The sequence below is a fragment of the Benincasa hispida genome, chromosome 4 (genome assembly GCF_027475165.1).
Source record: "Benincasa hispida cultivar pf3 chromosome 4, pf3_genome.v1.1, whole genome shotgun sequence".
Lineage (NCBI taxonomy): Eukaryota > Viridiplantae > Streptophyta > Magnoliopsida > Cucurbitales > Cucurbitaceae > Benincasa > Benincasa hispida.
This window is the reverse complement of record NC_143481.1, coordinates 52136027-52157624: the sequence shown is the minus strand read 5'-3', so window position 1 is coordinate 52157624 and position 21598 is coordinate 52136027. Positions and strand designations below refer to the sequence as shown.

Sequence of the window (21598 nt, the reverse complement as noted above, 5' to 3'; positions counted from 1 at the left end):
TCGTTCTGAACCTGTGGGTTCATTTTCAAATTTTTGCCTGCCAGAGAGTTCGCGCACAAAAATTGGGTCCCGAGGCACCTCCACCGAGCCCGATAGTCGTTTGGGGCACCAAACGAGCTCCGTTCCAAAAACCTTCTGCGCGCACTGCTTTTTCTCATCGTTCTGAACCCCTGGATCTCTTTTCAAATATTCGTCTACCGGAAAGTTCGCGCACAAAAATTGGGCCCTAAGGCACCCCCGCGGGGCATGATAGCCGTTTGGGGTACCAGACGAGCTCCGTTCCTGAAACCATCTGTGCGCACGACTTTTTCTCATCGTTCTTAACCCCTTGGTTGGTTTTTAAATTTTCGCGTACCGGAAAGTTCGCGCACAAAAATTGGGCCTCAGGGCACCCCCGCCGGGCCCGATACCATTTGGTGCATGAAACGAGCTCCGTTCCCAAAACCGTCTGCGCGCACAACTTTTTCTCATCGTTCTGAACCCCTAGGTCCATTTTCAAATTTTTCGCCCGCTGAAAAAGTTTGCGGTAAAAAATTGGGCGCCGAGGCACCCCGCCGAGCCCGATAGTCGTTTGATGCCCTAAAGTCTCGTGTCATGTAGTTTGTAAATAGTATATACGTACACGTGTTATTAATAGATGATATTTACTTCACATCTTGTTGTTTTTCTCGGTTATTTGTTTCATTTGTAACCACAAACAGATAAACATAAAATTCCTTGTTATTTGTATGTGACTCTAGCATGTATGTTGTGACATACAAGTGGATCATGTCTTGAGTTATAACCAAAATAGTCTGTAGTAAATGGATAAATGAGGGAAACCATATCCTGGTAACGCTACGGACGCGGCCCGCTTTGTGAAATGGTCACAAGTGTTGTGACTTGTCACAGATGGTTTGATCCTGATCATTCGTGTTAGGGACATGCAAGCGAGAGCGTCCTATATAAAGAGTTTATATAAGACCTGACCACAAAGTGTTAATGTCTCGTTATATAACACCGTTCATGACAAAAACTTCACTTCACTAGGATAACCATAGGTAACATGACCTCAATCCTGAGTGAGTTGGGAACTCATGCCATTGAGGGCGGTCCTTTGATTTGTATGCGCGCGAGTGTCCAGGTCGCCGATTCAAACCTACCATTTTGGGGATTTATCTGATTTGGGAACTGGGAAATCAGCTAGACAAGATGAAATTCACTCCTTCCCCGAAGCAGGGGTAAGTTGATAGATGGCTCCCTTAAGTGCTGATTCCGAGGCTTGAACGATGTGGCGCTACACACCTTCTCTTGGCTCGAGAGGTTTACACATAGTTGGACTATGTTGTAGTTCATTAGAGGAATCAGTGGTACTTAAGGAGTGAGATGTAACTACAGGGGCAAAACGGTAAATTGGCGTAGTTGTACTTACGAGCATCTGTGAAGGGTCATCGTACTCGTGATTGGTTATATCTGATGGACACAGAAATATATCCGAATGGAATCACTGACAGTTAACGGATGGTGGATCTCGTTGCTAAAGAGTCTAGTTAGCTATTCACGTACCATTGGAGCTTCGAGCCACAGGTCCATTAGGTCACCTGGGTAGCTTGGATAAAGTAGAGAACCAGTGTTTTGGTTAATTTGAAATGTTCAAATTGACAAGAGAAAGTTCAATTATATATGATATAATTAGACTGGTTAATTATATATGATATAATTGGCTAAATGTTTGAGGTACATTATTTTGGAGGAAATTAGATATAAATATGATTTATATCAAGTAGATGAGAAAATACTATAGTAGATATATGATATCAAAATATAGGATATATATATATATAATATGATTCTATTTATTATTTAAATTAATCGATTAATTATTTGATAATTAACTAATTTGTCCACGTTTGGACATGGGAAGTGGGCTGCATAGGTTATGGTAACCGATGGATTAAAAATGAAAATCGTTTTCATTTTTCACAATCATGCATTCATATTTTCGTCTGTGGGTAATAGAATTCGTGAAAACGATTGCGAGAGCCTATACGATAGAAGCTCTTTCGTCTAAACGATTGTCTACCTCACCTTTTCTCAAAACGATCGTATATGTTTTTCTTAAACGATCGTTCAGCCTTTTATACGCGATCATGTAGCTATTCTATACGATAAGCATTTCCACTATACGATAGCACAGTTTCATCTCCCACTTTCTTGTCGTCTACACGACGTATTATCATTCGTCCTCTACCAAACTCACCAAAGCCCACTCATTGGGTTTTCATGCCGAGGATACCTGGGTTTCGTGGTGCCGTCCCTGCTGTAATGCTCGTGCTTGTACTGATCGTGCTGTTGCAGTCGACATACCCACCGAGTGTTGGTAGATCCGTTGGAGGGTTTTCGCTGCTTAGGATTCAGACGTGCGAAGAGAGTCTTCAACTGGTATAAACCCTTTCCCTGTTAATTATTGTGTTCTGAGCATGCCGATAATTAGGTTTATATGCATAACTGTTAGTGTTGAATGTATATCTTTTGTGTTTCGATCACTGTGAAATCTGGGCGATCTGAACCCACTCATGGAACTCTCAGTATGAGATCCTTCAATTGATATCAGAGCCAGGCTTCTAATACTTCGATTTCATCTGTTGCAACGAAATAACATATACATTCATGGTGGGCGCATTTCTACACTATTTTCAATGTTAAATTTGTTATGGATGTGCCGGATTAATGGACGTTTTCGGGATGATTTGCCTCGATTTGTTTAATTCCTTTTACATTTGCAGTTGTTTATAAAGGCCCCTGTGTTTTTGGGTATAAATAATTGTAATCGAGTCTTTATTCAAAGTGTTTGAAGTTTTGAGTCATTTGTCGAAGATATGGGCAAAGGTTGCGGCTTTTCGAGGAAGGAGGCGATCTAGGGTTGATCACATCGTGCAGAAGAAGTTTTACACATCGTATTCCATCGCATCGTGAAGATGGAGTATGTGATTGCGGTTGAACGCATCGGTTAAACGATGGGGTATGCAATCAAGAGTTGGTCGTATCGGATTGACGATCGGGCACGCGATCGCTGAGTATCGTTTAATGCTCGCGCTAGATGATCGGTTAGGTTAGCAAGCTTCATCGCTTAGTAACTGACTAAATGATCGCTTAGCATCGCAAGGTAAATTGTTTACCAAGTTGCACGCATCGATTAGACGATGAGACGCTCATGTATCGTTTAAAGCGCACTAGACGATCGTTTAGGTTAGCAAGCTTCATCACTTAGTAACTGACTAAACGATCAGGCTTCGCATGGACGATCAGGCTTCGCAGCCTCGTCATCGTCTACGTAATCGTTATCTTATGTTCCTATCGTCTACTGCGTGCTGAACGATCGTCTACCTGCTGGAGTTTGCTACACGATAAAGACCTCTTGGCGGTTCAAGACCTGGTTCGCTTGTGAACCAATTTGCTCGATGAAAAAAATGTAATAGATAGGGTTTTTCATTCTTGTTTTTGGTTTAAAAGGCTCATCCCGGTCCATTAATCCTTTGTTTATTACATGCGATGTATGTTTTATATGTCATATGGTATGCACATATAGTAAATCCCACCTTAGGTTATGCAATGCTCATGCATCATCTCTTTATTGTATTTTTTGTAATTTAGAGAAGCATGATTTTAATTATGTAAGAGCATGCTCATGCATCATATAATATAACAGTTATATTTATGCATGCATAAAAAGCATTGACATGCATTATCTTTATATTATAATAGTTATAGTATAAGGGTGAATGTTAGCATGTTTGTTTGGTTATTACGCGTTATATAAAAGTTATAGTAATGACCAGACATTGCATGAAGCATGACACATAGGTTAATTTATAAATGTTATAAATGCCTCGTTATGCGCAATATTTTTTAGTTGTTTCTTTTTAAGAGTTAAAGAGAAATTAGAACTAAAAGAAATAAGAAGACATGCATGCTCACATAAGTTTAATTCATGGTTTTAAAATGTTTAAAACATGGATCACATAGACCTAAGATCACGGTTCTAATAAGATTAGCAACCCTAAGGCTTTAATCTTTTAATCAGTTTAATAGGATTAAATTGGCTAATAAAAGGTTAAAGTGTAGCAAATCTATCTATAAGGGACCTTTTGTCTAAGGCGGGTTCTATCTAGGTTGGGGTATTTAAGTTGACGGAAACATAACACCCCTACCTGGGAACTTACTTGGAAAGATGAAATTAGATAGATTTGATGCATGCATGCAAGTTAAGGACAGTCCATTAAAGTCTTTAAAAGTGACTACTTGAACTTGTTCATATTTCATAAACAAACGTTGTTTATGAGTAGAGTTTAAAAAGATGACTTAGACTAAAATCAGTAGCCAGATTGTCTAGGTTAATGAATCCCTAGGTAGAACATTCAGTAGGAGGTACTTGAGGCATAAGATGCTTCACTTAAACCTTTCACTTTTCTCTTAAATAGTCCACTCCGTGAGATCTATCCTCGGCCTCGTGGCACCTTTGGCGTGACCCCCCAACAGATGGTGTTTGGGTAGGTCAATATCAAGGTAGATGGAGAGAATGTTCATAGTAAGTGGGAGCGGGAAGTGTGACAGCATATCCTTCGATCTCCCTCGTTAGGTTGAATAAAGTTACTGCGCATCGCCTCGAGGCACCCTGGGAGTGTCCCTCTAAAGGATGACAGTTTTACGCGTTTCTATATATGATCTACTGTAAGAGGATAAGTAACTTAGTCTCTTGTCCTAATCTGTCTTTTCTCTACGGTAAGTGCATTAGGGTGGGACTTTGGACCAAAAAATGGTGGCTGTTAGGTTCAGTTCTAAGAGTTGGTTCTGCCTAATGGTTGAGAATGTCTCATCCCAGTTAAGGGGCAACTGATAAACCCACCGGTGGCATTTGTCCTGACTCATTGAGGCATCATTTCAAAATAGAAATCTATAACTTAGGGTACTTGAAACTGTTTTGCAAAACTAATTGGTTTAAAAGTGGTTTAGCAAAAACTAATAAAGTTTTGTTCGTATTTTCAGCAACTTTTTCAAATGGCTACAACCACCTTATCGTTGTTAAGCGCTAAAAAACTAACTGGCGACAATTTTTCAACATGGAAACACATGATCACGACGATCCTAATCATCGAGGATTTCATGTTTGCTCTCATGGAGGCTTGTCCTTCTATTCCAGCTCCAAATGCCACTCGAAATATTTGGGAGGCATACGAGCGATGGACAAGGGCTAATGAGAAGGCCCGAGCCTATATCTTGACAAGTCTTTCTGAAGTCTTGGCTCGTGAGATCATGGAGTCCCTGCGGAGGATTTTTGGACAACTATCTGAACAGTTTATGCATGAGGCTCTTAAATTCATATTCAACTCCAAAATGCAAGAAGACACCTCTGTTCGTGAACATGTGCTAAACATGATGGTCCACTTAAATGTGGTAGACTTGAATGGGTCTACCATCGATGAGGGCAGCTAGGTTAGCATAATCCTGCATTCTTTTCCGGAGAGCTTCCTACACTTTGTTAGCAATGTGATTCTTAACAAAGTGAAAATATAACCTTACAACTCTCCTCAACGAGTTGCAGACATACCAATCTTTACTGAAAAGTAAGGAGAGGCAGAAGGGTGAGGCAAATGTTGTTGCATCCTCTAGGATGTTCCATAGAGGTTCGACCTTAGGAACGAAGTCTGCACCTTTTACTTCTAATTCTGCAAAGGGGAAGAAGAAGAAGGGTGATAAGGGAAAAGGGAAGGCACCTGTTAATCCACTGCCTTCGCCCCGAGGAGGTGTCCACCAGTTGCTAAGGGAAAGTGTTTCCATTGCAACCAAGATGGACATTGGAAGAGGAACTGTCCTCGGTATCTGAAGGAGAAGAAAGCAGCCAAGGCTAAGGCCAAGGCGCATAAAGGTAAATATGATTTAGTTGTGCTTGAAACTTGTTTAGTGGAGAATGATGATTCAACCTGGATAATTGATTCAGGCGCCACTAACCAAGTTTGTTCTTCTTTTCAGGGGATTAAATCTTGGCGACAGCTAGAGGTTGGTGAGATGACGATGCAAGTAGGCACTGGGCACATTGTCTCAGCAGTGGCAGTGAGAGGACTCCAGTTAGCTTTTCAGAATAGGTTGCTAATTTTACATGATGTATATATTGTTCATGAACTAAAAAGGAACCTAATTTCTGTAAAGTGTTTATTGCAATGTAAATACACTGTTTCTTATAATTTGAATAAAGCGTTTATTCATAAAGATGATATTTTTATTTGCACAGCAAATCTGGAATCAAATTTATATGTGCTAAGATCGTTAGCCATTAATTCCCCTCCATAATACGGAAATGTTAAAAACTGTCGTAACTCAATCAAAACGTAAACGAATTTCGTTCCCAAAACCATCTATGTGTATGACTTTTTCTCATCGTTCTGAACACCTGCATCCGTTTTCAAATTTTCGCCCACCGGAAAGTTCGCACACAAAAATTGGGTGCCTGGGCACCACCGCGAGACCTAATAGCCGTTTGGGGCATCAAACGAGCTCCGTTCCCAAAATCGTCTGCGCGCACGACTTTTTCTTATCGTTCTGAACCCCTGCGTCCGTTATCAAATTTTTGCTTGCCGGAAAGTTCGGGCATAAAAATAGGGCGCTGGGGCACCACAGCCGGGCCCAATAGCCGTTTGGGGCAACAAACGAGTTCCGTTCCAAAACCCATCTATGCGCACGGCTTTTTCTCATCGTTTTGAACCCCAGGGTCCGTTTTCAAATTTTTGCTCGCCAGAAAGTTCACACACAAAAATTGGGCCCCGAGGCTCCCCCGTTATGCTCGATAGGCGTTTTGGACGACAAACGAGCTCTATTCCCAAAACTGTCTGTGCCCATGGCTTTTTCTCATCGTTCTGAACACCTGGGTCTGTTTTCAAAATTTCGCCTGTTTTGAAATGTTAGCGCACAAAAATTTAGCCCCGGGGAACCCCCGCCGAGAGCGATAGCCGTTTGGGGCACAAAATGAGCTCCTCCCAAAACCGTTTACGCGCATGGCTTTTTCTCATCGTTTTGAACCCAGGGTCTGTTTTCAAATTTTCACTCGTTGGAAAGTTCGCGCACAAAAGTTAGGCCCAGGGCACCCCGTCGGGACCGATAGCCATTTGCGGCACCAAACGAGCTCCATTCCCGAAACCAACTACTCGCACGGCTTTTTCTCATCGTTTTGAACCCCTGAGTCCGTTTTCAAATTTTCACTCGCCAGAAAGTTTGCGCACAAAAATTGGGCCCCGAGGCTCCCCCGCCGGGCCCGATAGCCATTTGGTGATCCAAACGAGCTCCATTTCTAAAATCGTCTGTGCGTACCGCTTTTTCTTATCGTTCTTAACCTTGGGTCCGTTTTCAAATTTTTGTCCGCCGTCGCGCATAAAATTTAAGCTCGGGGAACCCCTACCGGCCCGATAGCCGTTTGAGGTACCAAACGAGCTCCATTCCCAAAATTGTCTGCGTGCACGACTTCTCATCTTTTTGAACGCTGGGTCTATTTTCAAATTTTCACACGCCTGAATGTTCGCATACAAAAATTATGCCTTAAGCCACCTCCGTCAGGCCCGATAGCCGTTTGGGCACCAAATGAGTTCTGTTCCCAAAACCGTCTGCGCGCACCACTTTTTCTCATCGTTCTGAACCCCTGGGTTCGTTTTCAAATTTTCGTCTGCCAGAAAGTTCGCGCACAAAAATTGGGCCCAGGTCACCCCCACTAGGCCCGATAGTCGTTTTGGGCACCAAACGAGCTCCGTTCCTAAAACCGTTTGCGCGCACGACTTTTTCTCATCATTCTAAACCCCTAAGTCTGTTTTCAAATTTTCACTCGCACACAAAAATTGGGCCCTGGGGCACCCCTGCCGGGTCCGATAGCCGTTTTGGCACCAAATGTGCTCCATTCCCAAAACGATCTGCACGCACGGCTTTTTCTCATCGTTCTTAACCCCTGGGCCTGTTTTCAAATTTTCGCCTACTAGAAAGTTTGCGCACAAAATTTGGGCACCCCCGCCGGGCCCGATAGCCATTTGGGGCACCAAACGAGCTTCGTTCCCAACATCTTCTGCGCGCACGACTTCTCATCTTTCTAGACCCTTGGTCCGTTTTCAAATTTTTGCCCATCCGAAAGTTCGCACACAAAAGTTAGGCACCAGGGCACCCCTGTCGAGCCCGATAGCCGTTTGAGGCACCAAACGAGCTCCATTTCCAAAATCGTCTGCTTACACTGCCTTTTCTCATCGTTCTGAAACCCTGGGTCCGTTTTCAAATTCTCTGAAAAGTTCGCGCACAAAAATTGGGCCCCTAGGCACCCCTGCGGGGCCCAATAACTGTTTGGGGTACCAAATGAGCTTCGTTCCAAAACCGTCTGCGCGTACCACTTTTTTCCATCATTCTGAATCCCTGGGTCTTTCAAATTTTCGCCCACCGGAAAGTTCGCGCCCAAAAATTGGGCCCCGGGGCACCCCCGCTGGGCTCGATAGCCGTTTGGGGCACCAAACAAGCTCCGTTCCTAATATCGTCTGCGCGCACAGCTTTTTCTCATCGTTCTAAGCCCCTAGGTATGTTTTCAAATTTTCGCCCGCCGGAAAGTTTCCGCATAAAAATTGGGCCCCAGGGCACCCTCGCTGGGCCCAATACCCGTTTGGGTCACCAAACGAGCTCCGTTCCAAAAATCGTCTCGCGCACGAATTTTTCTCATTGTTCTGAACCCCTGGGTCTGTCTTCAAATTTTCGCCAGTCGAAAAGTTCGCGCACAAAAATTGGTTCCCAAGGCACCCCCACGGGGCCCGATAGTCATTTGGGGCACTAAACGAGCTCCGTTCGCAAAATTGTCTTCACGCACGGCTTTCACTCATTGTTCTGAGCCCTTGGGTCCGTTTTCAAATTTTCGCTCGCAGGAAAGTTCGCACACAAAAATTGGTCACCGAGGCACTCCTGTCGGGTCCGATAGCCGTTTGGGGCACCAAACGAGCTACGTTCCCAAAATCGTCTCCGCGCACGGCTTTTTCTCATCATTCTAAACCCCTGGGTCCGTTTTCAAATTTTCACCTGCCTGAGTGTTCATGCACAAAAATTGGGCCACGAGGCCATGGTATGTTTTCTAAAATTTTAATTCACTTGCTCTAAGTCCAAACATTGTATACTCATATCTCCATCTTGGAATTTTTGGACTTTCAAGACAACATTGACTCAAAAGTTCATACTTCCATTTAAGGTCACCCTTGGTCTTGCAATTTCCTCCCCAACAATATTCTTATATAGAGCAAGATCAGTGGACATCGCTCGTCAATGAATGATTGAGTGAAGAGTGGGATGTAAGTCATTCACAATAAATTAAATGTCAACATTATCATTGTTTTGATAGGTAACTTCAACTAGATTTGTTGTACAGGAAATCAGTCGTCTTCAAAAAGAACGACGTGCAAAATGTGTATATAATCATCACATTTCTTTGAAGGGTTATGCGAATCTTGCCCAATAATTTGTAAGTTTTTCTACTTAAATTAAATCTTTTACTCTAATATGTTTATGCTAATTAAATATGTATGTTCATGTAGAACCTATCGAATGATCCTTCTTATCGGGTGACTTTATGGAAAGAAGCAAGAAAAGGAAAAAATAAAGAATACTTTGATGAAGCTACTTGAGAATGTGCCAATCAAATTGTACGTTTATATTGTGCAAAGTTAAGATGACATAATATAATGTTTAAAACTTGTGATGATATAGATATTGTGTGAAAATTGTAATATGGTTTACAGGATAAATCGGCTGAAGCCTATGAAGGTGAAGATGTTTTGACCAAAGCATTGGGTACAGAGGAACAGGTGGGACGTGTTAGAGGAATGGGTGATTTTGTTTCTCATTCCCAATATTTTAAATTAGTAAAACCAAAGTCCTTAATGAGCCAAGAAATTGAAGGAGGCTCTAGTGAAAAAAATGTTTGACATGGTAAATTGTCAAGAGAAAGAACACACAATAGACAATCTCATTAGTCCAAATCATTTGTTGGAAGTGTTGCACTAAGTGCATTTGAAGAAAAAGATACTAAGAAGATGCCTAAAGAAGATATAGAGATAATTTATTTGTTGTGACTTTTGAATTTTAATCATATTAGACGTGTTTAACCATGCATGACATAAGTTCTTTTAAATTTGGTAAGGGGACACCATGCCACTTGGCTATAGGAACTGTAGATAATATTATTGCAATAGCCACAACATTTGATGATGATGTGTCATGCTTAACTGTTAAAGTTCTGATTGACATTGCCATTGGAGAAGATTTGCCTATACCAATTCATGTGAAGGGTAAAATAGAGTCCTTAAATCAAGCAATGGGCAACTTCGTAACATGGCCTCGTGAACTTGTAGTTATGGTTGACGAGAAAAAAAGTATGCCTCTTTTTCAGTATATGAGTTTGGTTATTTATTATTTTTCCTACTTTGAATTTTTGTAACTTTGGTTATGGTAGGACCATTCAATAATTAAGAGCTTTCGCCAGTCCTGCAAATATACTGATGCCAATGGTACCATCAAACTCTTGAATGGACATGCCATGCATAACATGAATGATGTAGACATGATCCGTATCACTTTGGACGAGCATATAACATGGAAGAGACAATTTATTTATTTAGGTTGCGATGATCTGATCCAATGTTGCAATATGGTTGAAATAGGCTACATGTGTATTTTGACATACATTGCGTAAGTATTACTCATCTAGATTCACTCATGTATACTTTGTTTCATGTTTAAATAATAACTTTTACTTTGTTTAGGTATCTTTGGGATGAATGTGGTCGTGATATTACGAAGAAGTTTTTTATAATTGATCAAGCAAGAATACCGCCACATGTGAAGTCTCAAGATATTTGATCCAGAAATTTAGTCAATCAACTAGAATTGGCTAATTTAGACCAATTTGTCCTTATTCCATATAATACAGGGTAAGTAAATACAAGTTCTTAAGTTATTTTTAATTTGCATTATACACGTACTAATATTTCAAAATTGTTACTTATTATAGTTATCATTGGATATTGATTGTAATCAATCTAGAAGAAAATTGTGTTTATGTTTTGGACTCTCTTCGAAGTAAGGTTCAAGAGGATTTTCATGGAGTTCTAAATATGTAAGTGTAATTGAACTTTCTTAGTTCTTAGTCGAAGTATTTATGTTTAACTAATGTTTTCAAACTACTTAGTGGATTGAAAACATGGCAAGCCAAACACGATCTCCAACACCATCGGTCTTCTCAAAAATTGAAACCTATATAGGTAAATTTGCATTCATTTGTTAACCATTTATCTAACCATGATCTGTTTATTGGAAGATTTATGTATAATATTTTTGTGTTTATGGGGTATTTGGTGTTAAGTATTCATGGAATTAGTACTACCTGATATTTGTGAATGAGAGAAATGATAGCTTGGTGTAAGTACTTTATGAAAGTCTGTTATTGTTATGCAAATATTGGTGATTAGTGTGTTTATTTCATATTTGATGAGTATATGTAATGGATTGGAAATATTGATTCTTGTTTGTAGATAAATTCATAGGTGGAAGACAAATATTAATGGCTTGCCATGCAAATTTTTGTTAATATACTTTTTAATAAAAAAAACAATGACGGACATTTCCTGATCCAACACGAGACATATAATGTCATTTTTAACTTCTTGACCGAAAAAATGGATTCGACAATGGAATTTAAAAAAAAGGACAATAATTGTTAAAACGGATAGATTCTGAGCTTCAATGTCAGTTTAAAGGGCTTCATTTGATTCTTGGTTTTCAGTTGCAATCGACATTAAAAGGCTTTAATAACACTATCTTTAATGTAGGTAACAATGAGCTAAAAATGAAGAAGATGAAGAGGAAGAAGAAGTACACTAGTGTTTTAACATGGTTCGACTAAGGGAAAAGGCCTACTTCCATGGGAAGACGTGTTTTTGAAGAAAATGTGAGTACAACCTATTTGTTTTTTCTTTTCTATGTATAAAAACATTACGTACTGAGAGCTCCTTTTTATAAATGTCTAAGGGAGATCAGTTTTTACATGAAATGTATAAAAGAAAGAACACGTAGCCGTTGGATTTACTTTTTCAACTCTCCACCTTAAATATAGCTTTATATTTTCTTCAAGTGTCTTCAGATCTGATCAATATTATCCTTTTCAGGTACGTCAAAGCCTTTCAGCTCGAGGTACTTTTGGCCCTTTAACTTCGACACAGGTTTTGGGAGCCTGTCTGCAAGATTGTCAAAAGTATGATGTCACACCCCCTCCCTAGCCTTAGCCCCCAAGACTTGGAAAGGAGCATGAGGATATACCAGTAGTATTCCAAAACAACATTTTAATTTAACATTTCTCCCTTATCTATTAAAGATTTTAACATGTTTACAATAATCTATCTAACTTTCATACATAGAGTTCAATTTCCTATATTCTTTTATCACATGATCCGAGCCATGCCCTGAGAATTTACCAAGTCCTAGTGTTTTGGTGGTTTGTAGACTCCTTCCTAAACGCTTCGCTTTGCCACCGGGGGGGAGAGGAGGGGGATATAAGAAAACATTTGGAAGAGTGTGAGCTACTAAGCCCAGTGAGTGGTGCTTTTAAAATAATAATCACTTTGCAAAACATATTTTTGGGAAATCAATCACATAATCACAATTCCAGTACAATTTATGCATGGTCATGTGTACATTCATTCAATCATCATCCTCCAGTTCCATGCTATACTTGGCAGTTTATATCATGGACATATTATCAATCATAACAACTTTTTATGGAAACTTTCCTATAACCCACTTTTTCCGCCAATGTGCATATCGACAATTCGTTTCCCGCTAGTCATGCTTAGGTTACTTGACTATGTTTTCCATCGGTCGTCACCGACTATTATTTCCCGCTGACCAAGGCCGACTATGTTTTCTCGCCAAGTACCTTTTTTAAGCATGCTAACTTATGTAGTCCGGGTATAATCTCAGTTTCCATAGAAATTTCACAAACAATATCATGGTAAACAACATAACATCATAAGCATGCATTTTGCACTTACATATGCATTTATCCACATATCAACGCATAAAACTAAGTAAACACTCATCCGCAAGCAAGTTTTTCCACTAAAATCACCTTGAGAATATTTTCCTGAGAATTCCTCCATATCAATTAAAATTCCCCAATTAATACTTGTTATATCAATAGATAATGTCAAAATAGCCAAAATACCATTATATAATGAAAATATCAGCCTACTCTACTCCAATTTAGGCAAAATCCTAAAATTAGCAGGTTATTTGGACTGTGGTAGGCATATGGGCATTTGGATGTAGGCAGGGTGGGCGTGCTATGCCGCACAGAGGGCTGATGCGTTGGGCATGCACAATGGCCTGTTGCGCTGGGCGTGATGCGTCGTACGAGGGAGCAGCTATGCTGGGCTAGCGCGCGGGATGCGTCGAGCGAGGCACGCGGACAGACGCAGTGTTGCAAGGCATGCGCGCAGGGTGTGGGTTGGCTGTGCATCCAGGCTGACTCAATACCTCATCAACGCAACCTTTGTTTCTTTTGATCTTCAATTAACTTGGCAGCCTAAGAACTCAAATGTAACACTCTAAATATGCTCTCAACACAAGTTTTTTTTATGATGGTATTAATAAATCCCTTTCGTCCAACCCCTCTATTTATAGCCATTCCAAACTCACCTCTTTGTGACAACCCAACTCCTATTTGTCTCACTTTGGAGCTGCCAACACTTAGCCTACCCAGCCTAGCCTTGAGTTGTTCTCATCTTAGCTTGCCAGCCAAAATTCCCTTTTTTGCATGAAATCTCCTTCACCCACCTCCTGCTTAGTGTGATAAGACTTTCATTGCATGAAATCTCCTTTGTCCACCTCCTGCTAGAACTTTGTGTGATCCTCTTTTTTCTACCTAAATTACTTAAATACTTAAACATATTTCTCTACTTAAATTGTTTAAGACTTATGCTCGTATAACTATTGGCATCTTTCCTTAGAGTTTTTCCACCAATTAGCCTTACCTTTTGTCCTTAACGCATAGCAACTCACCCTTCCTTCATCAAAGTCCCATTTAGCCATCGCATGAGTCGGCCATCACCAACGCATAGGGTGGCCGTGCACCCTCGATGCATGGCTTGCTAGGTATGCTTGCTCGGCCTACTAAGCATGGATGCACGGTGTTGACCATCGACGCATAGGTGTGCTGCCTAGGCGCTTGCGCGCTTGGCCGCATAGGCACGTTCGGTCGCATAGGCACGCTCGGTCGCATAGGCGCGCTCGGTCGCGTGGGTGTGTCTCGCCGCATGGGTGTGCACTTGGCATAAGGCATCGACGCATGGCTGCTCGGCAGACTCGGTAGCGCTCGACGCATAGGGGGCATACATGTTCGACGCATGGGCTGCGCGCTTGGCCTCGACGCATGGCCTGTGCGCTTGGCCTCGACGCATGGCCTGTGCGCTTGGCCTCGACGCATGGCCTGCGCTCCTAGCATGCTCACTCGACGCATGCCTCCAACGCATACCGTGCTTGTGTCCGCATGCCCTTGCGTTTGTTGTATGCAAGCCCTTGGCCATTTTTTCAAGTCTTCTTCCTTCCATCCTCCTTGCACTCTTGTGTTCAACATATTTAACCCTCTCATATGCGTTTGGTCTTTTGGTCACCTTTTTGGATAATTTAGTATTAATGTTTTTCACTCTTTGTCCCAATATCCTTACTTAGGATTTTTCTTCTCTATTTAACCTTCCACTTTAGATTTAGTGTTAGGGTCTTACATATGAATCTTTAAAATTTGTATCTCTCCATTTTTAAGTAATACCTATGTAGAACCTATTGAATCACAAATTTAGCTGCAAATATTCTCCAAATCTTCTTGTGAACCACCTCAAGATCTTCCCTACTAATCTCTTGGAGCTTTAGATTGAGTTGCAGGACTCAAAATAAGCTTGAATGAAGGGAATTTGAAGAAGAACACACTAATGCACCACTTGAAGAACACTTTCTTCAACTCGAATTTTTCAACAAAAGCTCAACTGATGCATGCTTGAATTCCATTTCAATCTTCTCTATATATTATAGGACTATCATGCAAAGGAGAAGCCTGCATGAGATGCAGTTCATGCTTGGAGTATTGAAGCTAGAGTCGAGTGGGTTTGGTGTGAGCTACTTGAAGGTGAGTGGAGAAATCCAACTTTTCTCTTTTTTCTCTTTTTCGATTTTTTCAAATTTGATTTCTAAAATCAATTTGATTTTCAAAACTAAAAATTTTATTAATTTTACAAAATTAATTTCAAAAATTAATTTTTCAATAAAATTAATAATAAATAATTAATTAAACAATTTAATTAATTCCAATTAATTCAATATCAAACGTTAAATTAATTTTACATAAAATCCACCTTCATGAATTTAATATTTAAATCATATTTAAATATTAATTAATTCTCTAATTGCGTTTAATTCAAAACTTAAACACACAATTATATCTCATATAATTACTAATTCCCTTGATTCTAATTTGAACATTTCAAATTAACTTATCACGCTGTTCTAAAGCTAATCCATTTACGAGCACAGAGGTATCTTGTGGACTACAAAGCATGGACTCCAACGATCCGAGATTAATTGACTAAACTTCTTACACCGAATTAACTCCAATTCGTTAACTAATGGGTCACTCCACTAAAGCCCATAGTTGCACTCTCTTCACTGTAGACATATTATGTCCATTCAATATAACCATGATTAGTAAGTTAACCCTTCACAAGTTATTCGTGATAATGGCTGGGTCAAATGTCCGTTTTACCCCCGAGATTACCTCTTGTTCTTTAAGTCCCACTGATCCTCTAATGAACAATTGGTTTATGATCCGATCAACAAACTGAGTCCCTCTCACGCTAATGAGAGGGTGGGACCCCTTGTTCAAGACCCAGAGTCAGCACATAAGGGAAGAATCTCTCTTATGTGAATTCAACCATTGAACCATTGCATGTACTTAAAGGACCAATTACAAAAAGCAAGGCAAATAAGATTCAAGAGGAATTCACACTACATCTTCAAAAACTAGCAAATTCAAAGAACCGAAAAATTATTTTGAGAATTTTTTTTTATATAATATTACATCAATGAGTCAAGAAGAGAATGGCATGAAGATGGCACGGGAAAAGTCCTATATTTTGGAAGATGACACGGTTGTCAAAAAAAGTGTGTAAATTTTGTGAAGAAAATGCTGTCAAGTGTGCACTGCATGGGGAAATATGATGTCAAACCTTGTCAAACATGCATATCTACTTTGCCGCCTTCTAGAAGAGATATTTAAGGCAATTTGAAGCTTTCTACGTTCCTAGTTTATCATTTAGACTTATAATTTAGTATGCAATTAAGTTTCAAGTTTCTAGATGTTATTTTCTACAATTTATAAATAATTGTATTTAAATGACTTTTGAATTTCTTGGTCTATCCACGACCATTTGGCCTATAAAATAGCTTGTAATGTTCTTCAAAACTCAGATTATCCATAGTAAAAAAGCTTGTACTTATTCAACCCTTTGATGTTGTCTTTACTTTCAAATATTGCTTTAGATTTGATGTTTAAATTAATTCATTGGATTAGTCTTTATTAGGCTAATTTTGTTGTCTTAGGATCTAAGAGTGACCAGAATAAGTCACCCAACCTTACTTATATACTATAGATCATTTTGACTATTTGCTTGAACCTGATCCACTTTTATGTCTCTACATAAAGTTCAAGTACTCATGTAATAGTCATGAATCTTTTAATTTATTGGATTTATTTCTAAAACGAAAATAAGCAATACATATATTCAATAACAACTTATTGAATTTTCAGAAATAAGTTTTATTGTTTACAAACCACGAGTTTTAAGACATAAAACCCAACACCCAATGCCTTTTGCCATGGTTGGACATATGTCTGCTCACAAGGCTAGCTAAGTAGGATAGATCAGGTCTTGTTGAGACCATGAGGTATATCAATAGGATGCTTGATTAATGCTTAGGGTAGATGAGCCTCTATCTCTCATATTGTCAATGCCTCGGATTTTTCTTTATTCACCTAAGTCTTTCATGTCAAATTCTTTGCTCAAAAGGCCTCCATGCAAGGAGCATATCATCAGCATATAAAAGTAAGTAGCCATTTCCTTTATAGGTGGTAGAGTTTATATATGCATACATGTCATGAAAGCTCCTTTGAAACCCCGGGCTAGCAACATAGTCATTAAATCTTCTATACCAGCATCTAGGGACTGTTTAAATCCATAGATTGACTTGTTCAAGAGGCAATACAAGTCTTATTTTCCCTTAACTTCATAATCTTGAGGTTGTTGCATATAGATTGTTTCTTCTAGATACCCATGTTGGAATGTTGATTTTACATCTAGTTGATCCAATTCAAGATCACGTTGGGCTACCAAAGATAGAAGAAGTTTGATTATAGTGTGTTTTACAATAAGAGAGAAGATTTCAGTATAGTCAATATCTCTGAGTAAAACCCTTAGCAAATATCTTGCCTTATATCTAGGCTTCTAATCTTTAGTGATACCCTTTTTAGTTTGAAGATCCACTTTGATTGAATTAGTTTGCATCCTTTAGTAAGAGAAGTAAGAGACCAAGTGTCATTAACCTTTAAAGAGTCAATTTCCTCATTCATAGCCTCAATCCACAATCTGGCATCAGAACCACCCAATGTTTCTTCAAAAGTGGTTGGTTATTGATCATTAGGAGCCACAGTGGCATTCAACACAAGATTCATGTAGTTTGTGTCTGCATATCTGGCTGGAGGAACTATATTCTTCTTTTTCTGTCCCTTGCTAGAGAGTATTGACTTAGATTAGCAGGACATTCAACACCCTCTACATGAACACTTGATGCTTCCTCTATCTCTTCTATGTTAGAGTTAGGATCTTGTTCTGTAACATTCTCCACCTCAAAATTAGTGGTATAAGTTGTTGTTTCTTCTTTAGGACTTTTCTAGGTATAAGTTGATGTTTCCTCTATCTCATTTTCTCTAAAGGTAACATCCCTACTGATTATAAATCTTTTCTCAGTGGGATGCCAAAGTTTGAGCCCCTTCACACCTTCCACAAAACTAACAAACATAAACATAGCAGCTCTAACTTTAAGTTTCCCTTGATTATGATGAGCATACCCAACACAACGAAACATCTTAAGGTCATTTAGATTGGGAGGGTGTTTGGTCCACTTTTCTTCAATTTTAAGATATTTAGGGAGGTGTGAGGACTTCTATTTAGTGTACACTAAATAGGTAGTTGCTTCAGCCCAAAACTTCTCTTCTAGGATGACATCTGACAAAAGAAACCTTACTCTTTCCATGATAATTTTATTTAGCCTCTCAGCTACCTCATTCTGTTGAGGGGTTTGCTTCATTGTACTGTGTCTTGTTATTCCATTTTCTTTATAGAAAAGGTTTAAACTCCTCACCATAGAACTCCAGACCATTATCAGTTTTAGGGTATTTGATTTCCTTTGTTGCCTATTTTTCTATCATTGATTTCCATTCTTTAAATTTTCCAAAAACCTAATCCTTTGTTTTTAGAAAATACAACCAGCTTTTTCTTGAAAAATCATATGTAAAGGATGTATATACCTTGACCACTTAGGCTTGGAATTGAGGTTATCCCCCATAAGTCTGTATGGATGTAGTCTAGCATGCCCTTTGTTGTATGCTATGCTTTGATGAATGAATGTCTTTTAACTTTTTCCAACACACGGTGTTTACATAAAGACATTTTATTACTGATCTCCTTGGGCAAAATTCCTTGTTTGGATAGGGCATTAAGGCCTTTGGAGCTAATGTGAGACAATCTGTTGTGCCATAGGTCTGCCTCTGTTAAATCTGAGGTGATAACAACATTAGCTTCTAAGTGTCTTTATATTTTCTTCAAGTGTCTTTCAGATCTTATCAATATTATCCTTTTCAGGAAAATCGAAGCCTATTAGCTCGAGGTACTTATGGAGCTTTAACTTCGACACAGGTTTTGTGAGCATGTCTACATGATTGTCAAAAGTATGATCTTTTAAAATTTGTATCTTTCCATTTTCAATTTTGTCTCTGATGAAGTGATATTTAACATCAATGTGCTTGGTTCTACTATGATATTTTGGACTTTTCGAGAGGTGAACGGTGCTCTTATTTTCACAGTAGATATCAACTACTGTTTGATTTAATATGAGATCATTCACCAATCCTTTAAGCCATAAACCTTCTTTGATTGCCTCTGTAAAAGCAATACACTATGCCTCTATTGTTGATAAAGTCACTATTGATTGTAGGGTGGCTTTCCAACTAATTATATTTCCCTTAGTAGGAATATATAACCCAATAAGGATCTTCTTTTGTCATTTTCCTAAGCAAAGTTCTTAGTCAACATTCCCAAACTAGGTTAAATTCAGATTCCTCTGACCTTTGATAGGTTATTCTAGCATCCTTTGACCATGTTAGATATCTTAGTATGCACTTAGTGGCTTCCCAATGAAGGAGTATATCAGCATGCAGCGGAAGCAACAAGGATCAATAAGCATTCTAATTCACTAATTTTGGCTTTAAATCAAGCATGCTCATATAATAATAAGATGGTTTCAAGTAATACCTTTGTAGAACCTATTGAATCACGAATTCAGCTGCAAATTTTCTCCAAATCTCCTATGAACCACCTCAAGATCTTCCCTACTATTCTCTTGGAGCTTTAGATTTAGTTGTGAGACTCAAAATAAGCTTGAATGAAAGGAATTTGGAGAAGAACACACTGCACCCACTTGAAGAAAACGTTCTTCAACTCGAATTTTTTTAGCAAAAACTCAATGGATGCATGCTTGAGTTCTACTTCAATCTTCTTATATCGCAAGACATCATGCAAAGGAGAAAACTGATCGAACCAACTGATCTCGCTGGATCTCGCTCACTGAACTGATTCAATCTTACTGTTGGCTCATCGACTTGCTTGAATCTTGCTAAAACTCGATCTCTCGTTGAAAACCAGCTCAATAATCTCGCTCAAACTTGATCTTTCACTCCTTGCTCGAAATCTCGCTCGAAGTTGATCAAGATCTCGCTCGAACTCGATCTCTCCCTCGAAATTCCATTAGAATCTCGCTCGAACTAGAAATCTTGCTCAAAATCTCGCTTGAAAATTCCATCAGAATCTCGCTGGAAATGAAATCTCACATGAAACTTTGTCAAATCTCACTGCTCGATCATGGAATCTCGCTGGAAATTTAAAAAATAAAATTAAAAGAAACTAAAACAATCTCGCCCAATAACATTAGAAAAACAATAATTACCAAACAATAGTAGGACACGAATTAAAATGTCTAAAAGAAATTTAATATATAATAATCTACTAAAAAAGAAAAGAGCTAGATAAGTGTAACAAAAATAAAATAAAATAAAAAGTAAAACTAGAAGATCACTCACATAAAAAAAGAAAAAAGAAAAAAGAAAAAAGGAGGAAAAAGAAAAAAAGAAAAAAAGCAATACATAATTTTTCAAAAGAGGTAAAGGAAAATTTTCCTGAAAAGCAAGGTGCAAATGTTTACTACAAGACAACAAGCATAAATATAAAGATGACCAAATCTAACCTTCATTAACCACCCTAAATTTCAACCACATACATAATAATAATCTTCATATGAAAATAAAATTAGAAAAACAGAAGGTACACATTATAGCTAAAAAAATAAAAAAACAATAAGGTAGGGATAAGATGAAATAGAAAATTTGATTCTCGATCAATTAATTTTTCTTACACCACCTCAAATTTATTGAATATAAGAGAGATAAAGGGCAATTACATTCTTAAAGAGACAACAATATAGAAGTAGAAGAATTACTGCTCAATAATATTTGAAATAAATAATGTAATAGAGAATTTACCTTAAGAGCACTAAAGTTAACTAACAAATTAAAATAACATATAAATTTTTAAGAGAAAAAAGTTTGAAATGTTTGACTACTTTTATGAATTTTTTTAAAAAAAAAAAATTAAAGAGAAAAAAAAAATTGAGAAATTATTTTTGAATGAGGTTTTGAAACAAAATTTAAAGTAAAAAAATTGGAAAATGTTTTTGAAAGAGAGTTTTCGATAAAAAAAAAAAAAGGAACAACAAAGTTTGAGAAAATATTTTGAAAAACAAAACCAGATTTGAAGTGGAAAAGATTAAGAATTTTTTTTTTTGGAATGGAGTTTTGCTGAAACAAAAATTGAAAAGAAAAGTTTGCGAAAATGTTTAAAAAGAGAGTTTTTCGAAGAAGAGAGTTTTTGAAAAAGAAAAAGGTTCGGGAAAATATTTGAAAACAAAAAATGTTTTGGAAAGAGTTTTTGCAAAAGGATTTAGGAAAATATTTTTGAAAGAGATTGAATGTTTTATGCAATGAATTTTTGCAAAAATAATAATAATAATAATAATAATAAAGAAAAAATAATGATGAGATAGGGGTTTTGAAAGAAAACTTAAAAGTGGAAATAGTTTTGAAAGAGAGATTTTTTTCAAAAGAAAAATTAAATTGAAAAAACGAATT

The 21598-nt window shown here is 38.3% G+C and overlaps 1 long non-coding RNA gene across 3 annotated transcripts in view; it reads right to left on the bottom strand.

Annotated features, from left to right (window-relative positions):
- Nucleotides 1-12278: 12278 nt before the first annotated feature.
- Nucleotides 12279-21598, bottom strand: part of LOC150036799 (uncharacterized) — a 31346-nt gene continuing 22026 nt past the window's right edge. For all 3 annotated transcript variants that reach the window (XR_016528872.1, XR_016528873.1, XR_016528874.1), the window contains one exon: nucleotides 12279-20287. This is a non-coding gene — a long non-coding RNA (uncharacterized LOC150036799). The remainder of the gene's footprint in view (nucleotides 20288-21598) is intronic.